This window comes from Cupressus sempervirens, chromosome 7 (assembly GCF_028749045.1).
Source record: "Cupressus sempervirens isolate cs-2001-9-10 chromosome 7, ASM2874904v1, whole genome shotgun sequence".
Classification (NCBI taxonomy): domain Eukaryota; kingdom Viridiplantae; phylum Streptophyta; class Pinopsida; order Cupressales; family Cupressaceae; genus Cupressus; species Cupressus sempervirens.
This window is the reverse complement of record NC_143124.1, coordinates 355,481,818-355,499,908: the sequence shown is the minus strand read 5'-3', so window position 1 is coordinate 355,499,908 and position 18,091 is coordinate 355,481,818. Positions and strand designations below refer to the sequence as shown.

The following is an 18,091-nucleotide window of genomic DNA, read 5'->3' as shown; positions in this document are numbered from 1 at the left end:
AATAATTTGTACTATTTTTATGTACACATTGTTATTAACTTATAATCTTCAACTTTGATTCATGTATAATTTTATGTGTTTTGGTTTTATGAATAGAGGCCTCAGCATAGTTTATTTTCAACTCCATCTTTTGACCATTTGAGACATGCTGACGATCATCATGGTACCATATCTTAAAACACATCTGTGACATTGGCTACTACTTAGGTATGATATATATACATTTTTTTATAGTTTATAAAAAATGTAGTGTAAATTATGTACTTTTTAGTTTACATACTTTGTAATTCATGTATATATAATTTTGACTCAACGTTTATGTATCCATAATTTTAGGACTATGTTGCCATGAGTGTTGTTGAGAGTATGGGACTAAGCCAAATGGAGGTACCTACATCATCATTTGAGGTCAATATTATGATTTATGTACATACATAGTTCATTATTCTCTTTATCAAATTTTTAAAATGTATGTATTGCAAATTACAGGACCTCACCACTGCCACATTTGGTAGCTTTCAGAGTGCACCTCCTCTCGTTACAGAGGGACACCCATCTCATGTGGTATTATTTTTATTATGTAGTGAATATTTAATTTATTTGCAAGCTAGAATTTGAAACTCATTTCAATTAAGCATGTACATGATGAGACATCTCATATTACACAAGATGATCCATCTACCTCACGAGGTGTCCGACATGATGAGACAACTCATGTTATACAGGATGATCCATCTACCTCACAAGGTGTCCCACATGATTAGACACCTCATGTTACATAGGATGATCCATCTGAGTTCTCTTCACGTGGAGTAAAGAGGAATGTAGATCAGATAGATTAGGTCTTTTTGGCACATTTAAATTGTGTTTTTATGACACATATTGTTTATTTTGATACACTTTGTATTAGGATAGTTAACTATATTATTAGTATTTTTTGACTTCATAGATCATGTTATGACATGTTAGACCATGTACTATTTTTTTATGACTTCTTATCATGCTAGTGTATGTAGTATAGATTATTATATTATCATGTTGTAAGTATGAACCATTTTCTTTATTTCAGCATATTTTATTCATGTTATGACACATTTTGTAAGTATATTGTACATGAACAATAATTTTAATTATTTTAATTATTTATATAGAAACATTAATTTAAACATGTTTGAATGTAAAAGTAATGGAAAAAAAAATAGGTCATTACTTGAATTGGCAATTAATTTATAATATCAAGTGCACACCTTTAACTTTCAAATAGAAGTAAACTCATATTTTTAAATATTCACAACATGTTTCACAATATATGTAAGACAATGTCAATGACATAAATAGAAGTGAACTCAAAATATAAAATTGGTTCAACACATTTCTTCAAATGAGGTCCTGCAAAATAAAATTGTAAAACAAAAACATGTGTTAACAAAAGCATAAATTAATATGACCTATCTGAACTATGTGAATATGTGTAATTTTTATGTACTCACTATGTCTAATTGCACAAGATGTTGATGTTCGATACACCTTAACATTTAAATTGTAATTGAGACTTGCATAAGAGGTATATATAAGTTCTCTAATTTTCTATTGACAATGCATACATACATTTAATTAAATTATATAAGTACATATATAAAAATAGCACAATAAAGAAAAAACTTACATGTGTTTAATTTAAATGTAGTCATCCCACTGTACCATCTGCATCCTCTCTCTTTTGCAATGCATCTATGATTGTCTCATGCTTGTCTATTGAAATTGTCCATAATACCTTATTCGTAGGTCTCCCTTTGTATCTTTCTAATTTGATATCTGTTGCCACAACCAAATGAGAATAGTGTAAAATCTTCTTTTCGGATTGGTAGTCTTCAAATATTGGTAAACCATTTCTTCTTATTAGGTATGTAAGTAACCAAGTGCCAGCTACAATGACAGACCCAATTGGATACTCAAAACCATTATCATCTACTTGATAACATATCAATTTTTTCTTAGGTTCCACACATCTAGCTAGCCAATACTCAGTATGTTCATCATAATCATTAGGTGCAATAACAGCATAAACATGTCCTATAAGATAAGATAAAGGACATAAATATTTTAATCACATGTGTACATATATAAATAATATATTAAAGACATGTACTTGAATTATATTAATGACATGTACATAAATAAATAATATAAATTGAAGCATGATCACAATAAAATTTAATTTAATTGTGCATAATAGGTTGTATGAGGTCTAAAATACGACCATAGTCTTCTGATGCAAAAGTAACATTCTTGCCTTCATTTACTATATCATCTCAAAAATGTGTGTCAGTAGGTGCTAATGATTTTTGTTGCCAATCTTCAACCCATTCTATATTCTTGCATTCTTCCCATTCACCTGCAAGATAAAACTGACAAAAACAAGCAAGCTCCCTAGTCCATATAGTCCAACTGTTAGAATCTGAACTCCTAAATGAATGTCATTTAGCTGACCCACTAATTGTATCACAGTTATATCTTGAAAGGATATTCTTCTCTTCAACTAGGTAGAAGACATACTTGATTGTAGAGTTCTGACTTGATCTTATGTATAAATATTTGTTACACCATTTGACAATCTCATGTGCATTTTTGAATTTGGCTTTTCCTCAAATTTTAATTGCTCTCTAATAAGGGCTCTCTTCATGCATGCACCAACACCATCATGTTCTCCTTTACCATGTCCAGCCTCAAAAAAACTCCACACATGTTGGATATTAGTTTTCCTATGTGTCCTACTCAACCAATAGAAAATTCTAGCATTCTTGAATTGTCTTGTACAATTATCTAACCATATCCAATGTTGTGTCATTTGAATTTGTCTCTCTTTTAAATTATCATAAAAGACCTTCAAACAATATTGGACAAGCTCAAATGAATGGAGTTTATTATCACTCATATAGAAATGGTACTCTCTCAATATTTTTTGATCATCCTCTATGGGTAAAAGTACAAAGTTGTGTCACCTTTCAAGCTAACTTATCAGAATGACTGAATTTTATTATTTCTATCCAAAAATCATTTTTTCTCAAACATATGATCTAGATAAATTCATTCTAGCTAAGTTAAATATGGTCTCACACTTTTCCAATTTGAAATGTCTATTAAATGCATGTTTTAAACTAGTTTGCATCCAATTACTGAAGAAATAAAATTATTTCAGAAAACTGACGTTTCAATAACTCTTACTATTTTTTATGATTTTTTTTAGTAACATACAAACATCATTTTATAGAGCTAAAAGTCAAGAATATTCTCATATAGAATTTATAGTTTTTTTATTAGATATAATATATTGTAATTAAAAAATTCTACAAGCACGTATTTTAACAGTTGAAATTATGTCAATTTTGAGAAAGAAAAAATATTAAATCATATCAAAAAAAATTTAAAATTATATGATGTTCTAGAGGAGAGAGTCCTCTTTCAAAATGTATAATTTTTCTTCTGGCTATAATAGATTTGTTTTGAAAAGTGTGGTGGGAGATGAAACCTATTGGTTTCATGTGAGTTGAAATTTGAATCATTATATTCAATTTTTATTTTTGATTGTTCTAGCTATATATGTTATTTATAACATAGTCTGAGTTCAAATGAAAATAAGTTTATTTCCATATAGTTTTGTGGTGGGAACTAAAACCCTAATTTTTAGCATTTTTCAGCAACAAAAAAATTATCTATAAAAAATAGAAAAATATCTAAATTCTTATTGCAAATAATTTTTAAAAATTATTATCTTAAACTTCATCCATGTCTACACATTTCATTAGTTTACTTCATTGTCAAATTCTAAATAATAATACTAGTTTTATGTCATTGAAGGTAAATAGTTATACTTTTATTAGCCTTTTCCTTTACAAAAGGGTGACACAGGCTTGTGCTTTTACCCCTGTACTATCAGTTGCATGCCTATAAACTATATGAACATAAATTGTTACTTGTATTGAATTGTAATATTGTGGTTGTACCTCATCTTGTGGTGCAAGTGTGTAGTTCTCTACAAAGTCAACAACTAAAAGTATAGATTGGAAATGTATTCTTACATATGTGAAACTGTCCATCAAGCCATCTAGCATATTGAGAGTGTTTAACATATTTTGGTATGATCACACTCTTAAACTCATCCATAAATGCATGACAACTAACTTTATCTATAACTAGATCACACCTTCTTCCAAACTTCCCATCCTTCAATGGATATTCAATAGTTTTGAATCTTTTTACATCAACTAATTGTTGTGCAAAAGTAGTCAAAGCATTTTCATGTAAACATTCATTAACAAAGAAAGATTGCCACACATATCACATGTACCAGAAAGACATGCATTGAAAAGAACGTATTGATCATTAGGTGGCTTAAAAAACAAACCTGATATGAAATCCTTTATAGTTTGAGGTGGTATTTTTATACCACATTCTTGCAACATTTCTTTACTATGCATGGTACCACATATAGATCAAAATATATTATAATGGTAACAAAATTGAACATGAGTTTTACAACAACATGTGATTCTTTCCTTGTTAATCCTTACATACCATGGTTTACACTTTTCAAAAGATCTTTGACTAATGGTAATAGTTAACACCTTACCATCTACAAATTTTATGAACAATTCAATTTAAGTCATGTCCAAAAGGTGTTTAGGATGTGGATCACATATTTTAGAGTCAACTCTCAATTTAAGAACATCTATTAGATTAAGTGATACTCTTGTTTTATTGTGCCAAAAATTTTCAACCAAACTTTTGACTTCACTAGTAATTTTCATATCACATCTCGAGATTCTACCACTAGAAGTCCACAAAATATTTGTTGGATCACATTCAAAGTTAACCCTTCTCTTTACAGGTCTTTTTAAAGTCTTACGATTCACATTAATATATCCACTCATGTTACTAATCAATCTTTTGTCAGTTGTCGTTTTGTTAACTAAAGTTGTTGTTATTGCCCATTGTGTTGCATTCTTATCTTTAGAGTGACTTCTCTTTCTGATAACATCAAAGGCACTAGCAACAATAGATACAACTTGTTTTAAAGACTCATTTTTATTCTTGGGTTTTGCATACATTCCTAACCTTTTCATTATTTTTTGCATTTTAGACATTTTAATTAGTTGCAATATCAACTGACATTGAAACCCAAATTTCTTATTATTAAAAAAATGTCTCTATAATCTATTAGCATGTGTCCTAATTTGTCTCCATGAAACCAATCCCTCAAGATTATCTAGCACATCATTAGGAAATGGAAATTATGTTCAGGCACTTTAGTATCATTCTAACATGTTTGTTCAGTAATTGGTGTTTCCATGTCTACATTCATACAATTGTTATTTTCAATTGGCATTTCATTTTCACTATTATTTTGAATTTAAATATCATTTTCATTTTTTCTTGGTATTTCTTTCGGGGCATGAATTTCCATTGGAGTTTTTTGTTCATGATCATTTGGCAATCTATTCTCATGAAGAAAATCTAAATTGTTTAAATTGTAACCTACTTCTAAAAAATCACCAATTTCATCATGAGAAAACACTCGAGGGTTTGGAGACACACCTATATTGAATGTTTGATTAGAATGTGCACCTGAATCTCCTTGTATTGGATTCTCTTCTTCAGCCTCTTCATCCATTGTGGTATCCTCAATGTCTTTCTCCTTTGAAACATTACTCAACTCTCTAATTCTTTGTCTTCTCTCTCGTTGACGGTGTGCTTCATTCTCTTAATTTATTGCAATCTCTTCATTTGTCAAAACTTTTATTTTCTTCTTTCTTCTTTGTTTTGATCTCATGCTTGCACTAGTTTTGAATTCAAATCAATAGCTTGCAAATTGTAGAAGAAGACAAGAAAACAGAATAACTATGACAAAAATTCATTATTGCAGTTCAAAACTATCATTCAATCATTACAATCATTGAAAATTGGTATGTGGGGAACCTATTGGGGCCCAACAAGTAGATTAGAATTGGGTACCCAATTGTTTAAAAATTGGGTTTAAAAATTGGTTACCCAATTTTTAAACAATCAGGTGCCCGATTTGGTTAATGGCTAAATCCAAATTGGGCACCCGATTTTTGAATTGCAAATTGAGTGCCCAATTCTAGTGACATGGGCATCAATTTGCATGGGATTTTTCCTTGGGGAAAGGCATGGCATAGGCTTGGTCCCACCAAGCCTATGCCTTTATGAACCAATTTTTTACTAAGGCATTTAATCAAAAAATTTAGGGATTATCATAATTTTTATATGGTTGTCCCCATTGAATTTTTTACTATTTTGATTTCAAAAATATAAATTTTATAGTGTTATGAGTTCATTTGCTATTTGTTCATTATTTATTAATCAAAAGTATCTCTTAAACGTTAAATAGTGACATTCACTAAACTTTAATAACTTTTTAAATTTTCATATTTTGTAAATTAATTTACATGTCATCAATCCTCACACAATTCTTTTAAATTTTTAAAAAAATTCAAAAAAAAAAAAATTTGATTAAATTATGGCATCCATACACAAGAGGTTTTAGAAATTAGCTTAATTATCAATTAAAAAATAATTTTTAAAAATATATATTCATTAAAAAACTCAAGAAAATTGTTCTCATCAATCTATGGTGTGTCAGGTAACTTCATTTAAAAGGATTCACAAAAATTCATTTAGTTGCACATCAAATTTTTGTGTTCGTACACGAGCGTGGTATGGTCCTGAAATAGGCATTTTGAAAAAGAGGTTTTTAAAGATCCATACCAAAAAAATAATCTATCATATGGGTATACAAATAAATTACATATTCAAAAAGAAGATCCCAAGCACTACAATTTTTATTCTGAAGTTTTTTATACTTAATCTCTAAATGGCTCAAATTTTGGTATCAATTGACAATATATTTCAAAAACAAGGAAAACACTTCCACTTTTTGGCCAAAAGTGAAACCCAACTTCTTGCACTTACCCATTTTCAGATTACTACATAGTTGTGGGTAGCATCTCCACTAGGGTTTTCCCTTGGCCATGGTTTCCTCAAAAGTAAATCATGGTGTTAAGATTTCAATAGTTCTTTATGTTTTACTTTCATCTATTTCTATATGTTGATGTTTGTGGTTAAGGTTTAAATTAATTGATTGGTGTAAAAGTGCTATGTAATACTAATTTAGTCCTTGTCTTAGTATTGCTTGATCCTAACACAAACAATATCAGGTCTTCTTCCTAGAAACTTACCAACAAGAGAGGTAGCCATTTCAATCAATTTTGGTCCAGCGAATGATCTAAAATATACACATTTCTTCCTTCACTTTAAAAATAGATATATCCCACTTTCACAATTGATATCTACTTTCCAAATAAGTCCTTCTACTGAGTCAAGGACCCACTAACTGACCCAGCTCAAGTTGAGCAAGGGCCACTAGAGGAACTTTGACTAGGACCTAAGGAATCTACAAGGACAAACATTTAAAACCATAAAAGGTTTAGTATTGATATTCGAAGAACCCATAAACTCACCTTGGATCTTGCCCAGATCTCCCTTCTGTAAAGGATCTTTCGGCTCTTTTGAGGAGGCTCCATTTTCTAGCCTAAGAGTTATAGAGCACATTTTTGAAATGTGTGTATATTGTTAAAAGAAGAGCTACATGACCAAAATGGTAGAAATGATTACAAAAAAAATATTTTTAGAGCTCCCAAATGAATTGACATTTCGATTAGAGTGACCACTGATGTAGTGTGTGATCAACTATAATGGGGCTACATTTTGTTTTGTGGCCCACATTCCTAACAACATTAATTTCCTAATGAGTTAAAATATGAGCTTGGTCACTTTCTTTTATGCAATTTAGTAATATGAATTTTGAGTTTTTTTTAAATATATAATTAGTTATAAAATGAACCACTATTGGGGTTCCTAGTGTCTAGTATTAGGTGACACCTTTTTAACCTATATGCACTTAACAGGTTCTATATCATGGATCATTACAGGTGAGAAGGTAAAATCTTAACTTTGAGCAATTAAGTCACATGCAAGAAGAAGAACAAAAAATTGGAGAATTTCAACATAGTTTGGTACCATTATTGAACGTGCAAAGTTAGTTATATAGCCACTAGTGAGAATGTTCCCCTAAAAGCTATCAACATCAAAATTCAAATTCATTTGATTTTTATTTCTTATTATTATAAATTGGTGAGAGGTCCCCATTTATGGCCTCATCAATTCATAGGTTTAGGTCAAATGAATTAACCTTAAAAAAATTATAGAATAATTTCAACAATCAAACTAGTGAAAAATGTCCTTCAACAGATAATACTATTAAAAATAATAATTACTAGCCTTACATATGGAACCAAATGTAGATGTATTAGTAAGTCTTATTTCCTTACTTCTACACAAAGAGGAGCAATAGTTTTTATTAAAGAAGCACAAACTTGAAAGCAATATTACCAATACTTTTATAAGAAATATAGAAAACTTCTTGAAGAGGCTCAAGAAAAAATATCTCTTAGAAGAAAAGTTGAAATCTTTCAATAATTAATACTAGAACCCCAAAAAGGCAATAATATTATTAAAATTTGGGTTAAATGATTTAGATTTTAAATTTGTTGTTTCTAACATGTGTATTTCTCATTCATTATAGAAGAATGATTAAGATTCTATTTTATCAAAGGGCTAATTGAAACACATAGAAGTGGACCAAATCCATTTGATCTATTAATCAATTATGAAGATATCATAAGAGATTCAAACCTAAAAACTTCCATTGCCAAAATAAGTCTTTCAATATGACTTTACTATAGAGCCTAAGATGGAAAAAATGGAAATGGTTTGTCTTAATAAAATGTATTCACATCAAATAGTAATTTTGATGAAGTAAAAAAAACTAAATATATAAAAAGTTATGTTTTTCTTGTAGAAAACAATGCCAACCCAAATACAATTCATGGTGAAAAGCTAAGTGCATTATATAGAATTGATATTTGATGAGTAGGAGAAATAAAAAAGAATAAAAAATTAACATGAAACTAATTGAAAAATTAAGTTGGACATTTAATTGATGCACTTAAAACCTTGTTATGTGGTCCTAAATAGTATGTCTTTTTAATATGTGAAACCTTGTAGAGGAGAAAAAATATGATCCTAAGTGACAGTGGCAACTAGATTTAACTTATTTTTTCAAAGATTCATTTCTAGAAGAGGCTTGAAAATAGAGAATTCAACAAATTCAATGTTATAGTGGTTGAAGAATATACTATTTTATAAAATAAGAAATTTAAGAAACTTAAGGGTTACCCATTATAGTCATTTATGAAGTTATAAGAAATTCAAATTTAAATTATTTTATTGCCAAAATATGTTCTTTCAATTTGACTTTTCTATAGAACCTAAGATGAAAACAACTCAAAATGGTTTTTCTGAACAAAATATATTCACATCGAAAGGTGATTTTGATGAAGTAACAACAAATGAGATGCATAACAAATTATGTTATTCTTGTAGAAAACAATGACAATATGAATAATTCTTCACGGGGAAAAGCTAAGTGCATTATATAGAATTGATATTTGAGGACGAAAAAGAAAGAAGAAATAACATAAAACTGATTTTAAAAATTAAGTTGAATATTTAATGGATGCACTTAAAACCATCTTAGGTGATCTTAAATATTATCCATTTTTAACATGATAAACCTTGTAGAGGAGAAAAGTTTCAATCCTAAGTGACAATGGTAACTAGATGTAACTTTTTTTTTCAAGGATTCATTTCTAGAAGAGGCTTAAAAATAGAAGATTCAACTAATTCAATGTTAAAGTGGTTGATAGATTTCATATATATATATATATATATATATATATATATATATATATATAAAGTTGGACACTCTTATGATAAAGTCACACCCAATCTAACTTTCAAATGGTGGCACTATGATAATGAAAGTTACAATAGAAAATACTATTGAAAAGTAATTATAAATAATAGTTATAACAATTACGTATAGGTGGGCACCCCTATGACTCCCATTACAAACACTAGTAATAACACATACAAGGGATATATTTGGGCGACGCTAAGCAATCCTCTCTAATCTATAAATCGCCATTCATTAACTTGTGTGTATTACATAACTCCTGCTTATCTCAGTCCCATGTCAATGACAAAGATTTCATTTACAGATGAAATAGTACTATGGATGGGCAATGGCTACAGTGCAACATATTTGCACCAAGCCACTGCCCGTCTAGACGCATTGGATTGCCCTCACTCTGATGTCCTTCATTGACAAAGTTAGCCAAATAATTCATGTCGTAGTCAGTGAAGTAACTCTTTTGTGCAAAATATTTAAGATAATTTTTCACTTAATTCGAAATTAAAACTCATACTTTATTTTTTCTGACTAAATCTTTTCATATATTTTATTAAATCTTTTCATACATTTTAAAGTTTAGTTTAGTGTGTAAAATTTGTAAGATTTTTTTTAAAAAAATAGATAATATATGCATCCAACTATTTTTTTATTGATGACAACAAATTAAAACAAGAATCTTTACTATACATGATGGAAACTATAATCATTTTTTTAACTACAATATGTTTTATATTATATGGTTTAATTGGATGCACATAGAGAATTGTAAGTTTTTATTTTTATATGTTATTTTAAATATTTTAAGTAAAAATTATGGATGATTTTAAAAATTTTGAATTAAGATAAAAGTATATATTATTTAGTTTTAAATAATTTATTGAATAATAAGTTCTTAGATCTTATTTAACTTTATTATTATATCATATAAAAATAATTAATATTTAAAATATTTTTTAATCAATTAGATATATTAGACATTATGCAATATAAATTTTCATATTAGTCAAAATTAGCAACGGCACAATTACTTGATCTGTGATGGGCTCTTTGTGAGCCATTCAACTTCACCACCAGTAGACCAAGGACCCATTGACATAACCTTGTATATATATATATATATATATATATATATATATATATATATATATATATATATATATATATATATATATATATATATATATATATATATCAATAATATAATTATTTCAATATATAAAAACTTGAATAAAATTCAAACCATTAATTGTAAGTATTAACATAGAAATTTTGTTGAAATCATAACTAAAACTAGCAATTGCACCTTTCAATAGGTACGCCTAAGAGATATAATAAAATAGGTGTATTTTTTAATACAAAATCTTAGTTCAAATTGTAAACACAACCCTAATCTTAGTCATATTGAAAATCCTAACTTTAATCACAAAACTAATCATACTTCTTAATGTAACCTCAATCCTTACCTTAACACTAACTCTAATAAAAATTGTAACCCTAATTATAATACTAACTATGATTAACCCTTTAATTGTAACTTTTAAACTTTAATCTAATCATAGTCCCAACTATGAAAGAAAAAAAAAATCAAAATATTATGAATAATATAAAAGATAAATTTATGAACACTAAGTTAAGACTAATTATATATTTATATATTGCAATTTAGAACTAAAACAATACCTAAATGTAAAAGTAAAATTAAAATATTTTTTATAAGACTTAAATGTAAAAGTAAAATTAAAGTATTTGTTTTGTATTAATTGTTATTATAACATTTTGTAAACCATTATCCTTACCTTAACACTCACTTCAACTAAATCAAAATTATAACTCTAATTATAATTAACCCTTTAATTATAACTCTTCAACATTGAACCTTAATGTAATCTTAATTGTAACCATAAAATAAAATAAAGAGAAAATTATTTAAAATGTTATGAATAATATAGAAAATAGATATTTATGAATAAATTAAAGTTAATTATATATTACAATTTAGAATTAAAACAAGACTTAAATGTAAAAGTGGTTTTTTTAATTTTTTTTTTTATATTTATCATTAGAACATTTTGTAAAATGGATGACAAATCAAATTAAAGGTTAAAAATAATTGAACATAGAAATAACATTTTTTTTTCCTGTAGAACTTTATAATTAAAACAAAAATCCAACGATTTATGAAAACTAAATAAACAAAGGTGACTTTAAAGGAGAGAACTAATTTTCAGAAGAGAGTTTTTTCGCTCTACTAGGGTTTTTTGCTTCATGTGAACTTTCAATTGTCTTGTGTATGGCTCTTCATCTGAGCTTTCCTTCTGTAGGCACCACTTGTCACACCACATTTACTACGGGAGCTTTTAGGTTAGGATATAATGGCTCCAGCTAGTGGTGAACCAGTTGTTTCTGGTGTTCACGTTGCTACTTTGGACTACCATGGCGCCATCTTAGAACAAACACCTACGCAAGTTTTTCTCCAAGGTTTTTCACGAGGAAATCCTAAGATTATCCTTCCTTTGCAAGAATTTGATGTTGCATGTGATTGGTTAGAGAAACATACCTTGATAGGTTATTTTGTGGGTAGGACTCCTCCTAAAGCTATGCTCAGAGAATGGGTTAACAAGTGCTAGACTCCTCATGGAGTCTGCATTGATGCTATGCAAAACCTTACCAAAGGTTTTGTTTAATTTTGCTTCGTTAACTCGTCACAAGAAAATGCGATCTTTAACAATAGACCTTGGTCTATGCGTTCCTCTCTACTTGTTATCCAAAAATGGTCCCAAGACTTCACAATCTCGGATGATAAAAAGCTCAAGGTTCCTGTGTGAGTTGAGTTCCCAAGTCTACCCTTGCCATGCTGGCCTTTCATAGAGTCCATTGCCAAAGCCCTTGGCAAAGTTTTCACCAAGGAGCTTAAGAAATTTTTTAATGCTTGCCCATAGTGATGTGTTTGCATCGAAGTTGATCTTTCCAAGGATCTCAAGGATTCTGTGGAAATCTAGATTGGAGCTCAAGCCTTCTCCTAGAAGGTGCTTTACTTGAACCTACTTGACACATGTTATAGGTACCAATCTGCAGAACACAAGATTAGGGATTGCACTTTGGCTACACCTAGGGTCAAGCCCATGTCTAAAGAAGCATCTGCCAAATAGGCCGAAGGAAAAAAGAAGAATGGGTTACTTTTGGGCGCAAGGGCAAGTTTACCTTGAATCCCTTGCCCCCGAGCAATCCTATGCGGCGGTTGCTACGGTTCCTCCTATCCCCACAGGAGCGTCAACACCAACTAGCATGGGGACGCAAGCAGCTTCCACAGCACCCATTTCGAGGGTTTCACAAGTTTCAAACCCTGTTGGTACGCAGGGGATTAAGGCAGCCGCCAGGGCTTCTGCCTTGGTTGGGGTTCGTACCCCTCTTGCAGTTTCTTCCATTGTGCCATTAGCGACTAGGTGTTCTCACAGTCCTCTTGGATGTGTGGAGATACTAGAGGTGAAATGGTAGGCTGTAAGTTCAGAGGATTTCCCGTCTAACTTCCACTAGGTTTCTACCTTCTTGCAGAATAGCTACTCCTCTCTTGAGGACGAGAATGATATGGAAGAGTTCTCATGAACTTCCTCTCATGGAATGTTCAAGGTCTTATAGACCTCCCCCAAAAGTTCTATGTTCAGGATACCCATCATAGACTTGATCCAGGTGCAAGCTAACAAAGTTTCCCTAAAAGTTGCTCACCTATAGGAGTTGCCAAACCACTGGGGCAATGCTCCCTGCACTATTGCTAGAGTTCCTTCTGATGCCTCTACTGACACCTCGATGCCTCGTGGCTGCCGTTCTCAGCACCAGTTCTCAAGCCGCCGCTCACACATGCCGCACTCTCAAGCTTCTCGCCACTGCTCTCCCAGTGGTGGTGATGGCGGATGGAGGTGCCGCTCTGCTTCCCCAACTCGTGGTGGTTCTAGGTGGTCCCCGGCTCCTCCTCCTAGTACTCCTCGGGCGCACTCTAGGAAATGGCCTCACCTGGACTTGGCGATTTCTCCTCCGTGGCCAGAGGTTAAAGATGCGAAGGCTACCACTGATCCCTTGGCTATTGTTGCTACTGCTGACAGCTAGACTGTTCCCAGCCCACCCACCAATCCCACTAATGCATGGGGATTTTCTAATAAAGATGATCCTCCTCCCTCGGCTTGCATTGCTTTGGCAGCCTAAGGTTGCTAAATATATATATTATTTTCTATAAATAGTTGTTTTCGGCTGAAGCTGTGTTTTTAAGTCCAGCTTCAACTGTGTGAACTCTTTCACAGGGTGATATTGTATCCCCCGACCCTTTTTTTATGAATTGTAATCTTAATATATTTTTATTAATAGAAAAGGACTATTCATCAAAAAAAAATTAAATTAAATTAAATTATAACTTAAACCAAAAATTTGAAGGTAATCTAAACTTTAGATACATGATTGCTCCAACAAAATATTATTAAAATAATATATTAATTATTTTTTATAAAAAAATAAATACTATTTATTATTTATAATTTTTAGATTAGGTTTAATTTTTTACATTCTATGACAATTGAAATTTCAGCAAACTAAAATATTAATTTACATTCTCCATGGGCATCCAATTAAACCATTTAATATAAAATATTTTGTAGTTTAAAAAATGATTAACGTGATAAGTAGGAGATAATTTCCACAGCTAGTCAAATTGTGATATGAATATGAGGATTTAAGTGTGTGATTTTAAGTCAAACTCGATGACCCATGTTTCATGAGTAGTGATTCAACATGAATCCATCTCTCATGAGAATAAATGGAACACTTAGCACTCATTGGATCTAGGTGATGCTCACAGGGGTGAAGCATCGGGACTTCCCGGGAGGTCACCCATCTCAGTACTACTCCAGCCTGAGCGTGCTTAACTACGGAGTTTTCTCCATAGTTAAACCCAAAGCTTGCAACCCCATTTGCAAAACCTTCACCAAGTGTTGTGCCTTATGAACCATTCATTAGAAAGTCCCTTAAGCTCATCAATTGATAAGTAGGAGATAATTTCCACAGCTAGTCAAATTCTGATATTAATATCAAGATTTAACTGTGTGATTTTGAGTCAAACTCGATGACCCATGTTACATGAGTAGTGATTTCACGAAAAGAGTTATTTCCGTGCCTAACAATTTTGCGCAACATGAATTATTTGGCTGACTGTTCTGTCAGCAAAGGACATCAGAGTGAGGGCAGCCCACGGGGTGTAGACGGACAGCGGCTCGGTAGCCGGTGCCCTGTGGATGCGCCCTTCTAATACTTGTGATTCTGAAGCACTGACAGTATAAGGCCTTGTTAAATTGGGCAACGTAACCGTGTTGCCAGAGATCATCAAATTCACCTTCCACATATCCGGACGAACCGTTGCATCAGCTTGTATGCACAAAAGTCCAACATGAATGCATCGTACCACCTGCTCCTGTACGTAATTACCATCTACTATTGTTGGATCAACCATCGGTAAAACATCTCCTCCTCCGTAAAGTCTCCATGCCTACACCACACATCATTGATTCCTTTAATTTACTGTGTTTCTATAAAGCCATTATTGAAGGTAAATAAAAATTTATTTTACCCATTCAAGCAGATTCTCCATTTCATCAGAAGAATCATCATCTAACACATTCACCATCTCAACGATTTTCCTTCCACTCACAATCTCAAGGAGCAGTACGCCAAAGCCATAAACATCGACTTTTACAGACAAGTGTCCACCAATTACATACTCTGGAGCCATGTAACCGCTACACCACATAAACACAACATTGTTCAAAATAAAAACGAAACCCCCCATAAATTAACATTATCAATCTGAAACTGAAATTGCAAAGATGTCATAATCGGAGTCCTTACTAAGTGCCTGCGACTATTTTTGTTTGGACTCGTGTCTTGTCTTCAGGAAAAAGCCTGGCTAAACCGAAGTCCACTATTTTAGGTTTGTGTTTGTCATCGAGCATAATGTTGGCCGCTTTAATATCTCTGTGAATGATCTTCTGTTGCGAATCCTCATGAAGGTACAGAAGGCCTCGGGCAATTCCAAGTATAATGTTATAACGTTTTTGCCAATCTAACTGTCTACGCTTTTCTGTATCTGTAATCACAATCATTCTCACATTTACAATGTCTTTCATACAGCTCTGTAATATTAATATTTAATAATGATATCAATGCGACTTACCAAAGATGAAGGTATCCAAACTCTTGTTTGGAAAATATTCATAAACAAGCAACCTCTCATCCCCTTCAACACAACATCCCAACAGCTTCACAAGGTTTCTGTTGTCAAGATTGGCCATCAGCTTCACTTACATTCATGAATTCTGTATTACCTTGTGTAGACCTTTCAGACAACTTTTTAACTGCTATTTCTTTTCCGTCTTTCGTCGTCCCCTGAAAGATAAAACAATAATTATAGCTGCACATTCACCTTAAGAAATTCCCCCCCAAATAGCCTAATTGATCTATAATTTCAGTGTTAATTCAGGTCAAGGATACCTTGTATACCGGTCCAAAGCCACCTTGTCCAAGTTTGTTACTTTCATCAAAATTTTGTGTTGCTTCTACAATTTCGTCTAAGCTGATAATCAAATGTTTCTGGTTGGAGAAATATGCGATAAAATTGGAAAAGCTTTAAGGAATTTAATGTTAAAGCAAGAGCAAAGAGAAGTAAATGCAAGGTTGTAAATTACAAGCCCACCTTTCTTTTGGGCAAGCAGAAACTTTGGCCCAACAAAAATGGCACGTCTAATTATTTTCCTTGTTGCAATTAGACAAATACTTAACACGAGAATCAGGCACCCCACAGATCCAAAAATTATATGTAGTTGTCTCGAGGACTTCTCTGCAATGTAGATTAATCATTTCAGTATAAACATTATTCAAATATGGAATAATAATCTAACAAATATACTAGAATTAGTTTCTTACATACTCTCTGATTGGATCTGGCCTTTTTGGGGAGTTGGGGAAACTGTTGGAATGGGCGGTGAAGATTCTGGAAAAGGGGGTGTGGAAGAAGTTGCAATCGCTGCCGGTGATGATTCTGTAGTGTCGAAAAATGAATATATTGCATATCTGACTATGCAGCTTTTAGACACGGCCTGAGCACCTCCATCCAAAGAGCAACAATCCTTGAGAACAATTGTTGCCTTAGACAGGCATTTTTTGCAATCGCCGAGTGATAAACTTCGCAAACATTGAACGAGGCCGTACACAGTCTCATATGTCGAATAAAAGGCTGATCCTATAGCGAGCCCCTTATTTGTAGGGTCCAAAGCTAAATTAGAGAGATTATAGAGAAGAGTAGAGGTTGTAGCCTTGAATTCATCACTGCTGTCTGAGATTACAACGGCCGAATTCGAATATGATGGGATGGAATTATCGAGTTGTGAAAAGAAATCAAAGTTGTCATAGCGCAGAAAGCAGTCATCGTTAAATAAGAGGCCATCTATGGCGTTGCTGCAATAAACCCCAAGAAGAGTAGTCGATTGTTCTGCACATTGTGAGCATTTCTCTACTGATACATTACCAACACACTGTAGAAGGCCATAGGCCTTGTTGGGAGTTTGACCAAACGAAGAGGTGTTAAACCCTGAACTGTAGGGTGCATTTCTGACCAGATCAGTCCCAACTTTATTCAGATTAGTAGAATATGGACTGCCGTCGGTGTAAGTTGATTGATTATTGCAATTATACCAAGTATCAGATATCACAGATGAGAATCTCATTGCAAATATGAAAAGAAGAATAGAAAAGTAATTAGGCCTACACATCATTTTTGCCCTTGTAGCTCTGGTCAGTATTTTGCTCTGTAACTACAACTAAACCGAGCTTTGGTTAATGTGTTGGTATCACGTCGTCTTCCTTGATTGACGGTATAAAGAGAGAAAAACACAAAGAAGTCGTGGGTGATTGGGGAATAGCAACAAAATCTTATCTGCAATCTGGTCATTTTTCTTCTTTAGTTGTTTGGTCACCATTCATTAGTACTGCTTCATTGAGAACTTACTGTAAAGGAGAACCTCATCTTCTTCTTTGGTTCCTTCTCGAGATCTAATACCTACAGTGATCTCTGATATTCTGTTTATAAATATTCTTACAGATTCATCTTCCATCATTTTAGCATTTTGAAATGCGCAAATTCAACTTTGTAGCCTCAATTTCTTA

General features: G+C 32.0%; 1 pseudogene; it reads right to left on the bottom strand.

Annotated features, from left to right (window-relative positions):
• LOC149546935 (cysteine-rich receptor-like protein kinase 15) overlaps positions 1 to 17,700 on the bottom strand; it is a 29,597-nt pseudogene extending 11,897 nt beyond the window's left edge.
• Between the last annotated feature and the right edge of the window lie 391 nt (positions 17,701 to 18,091).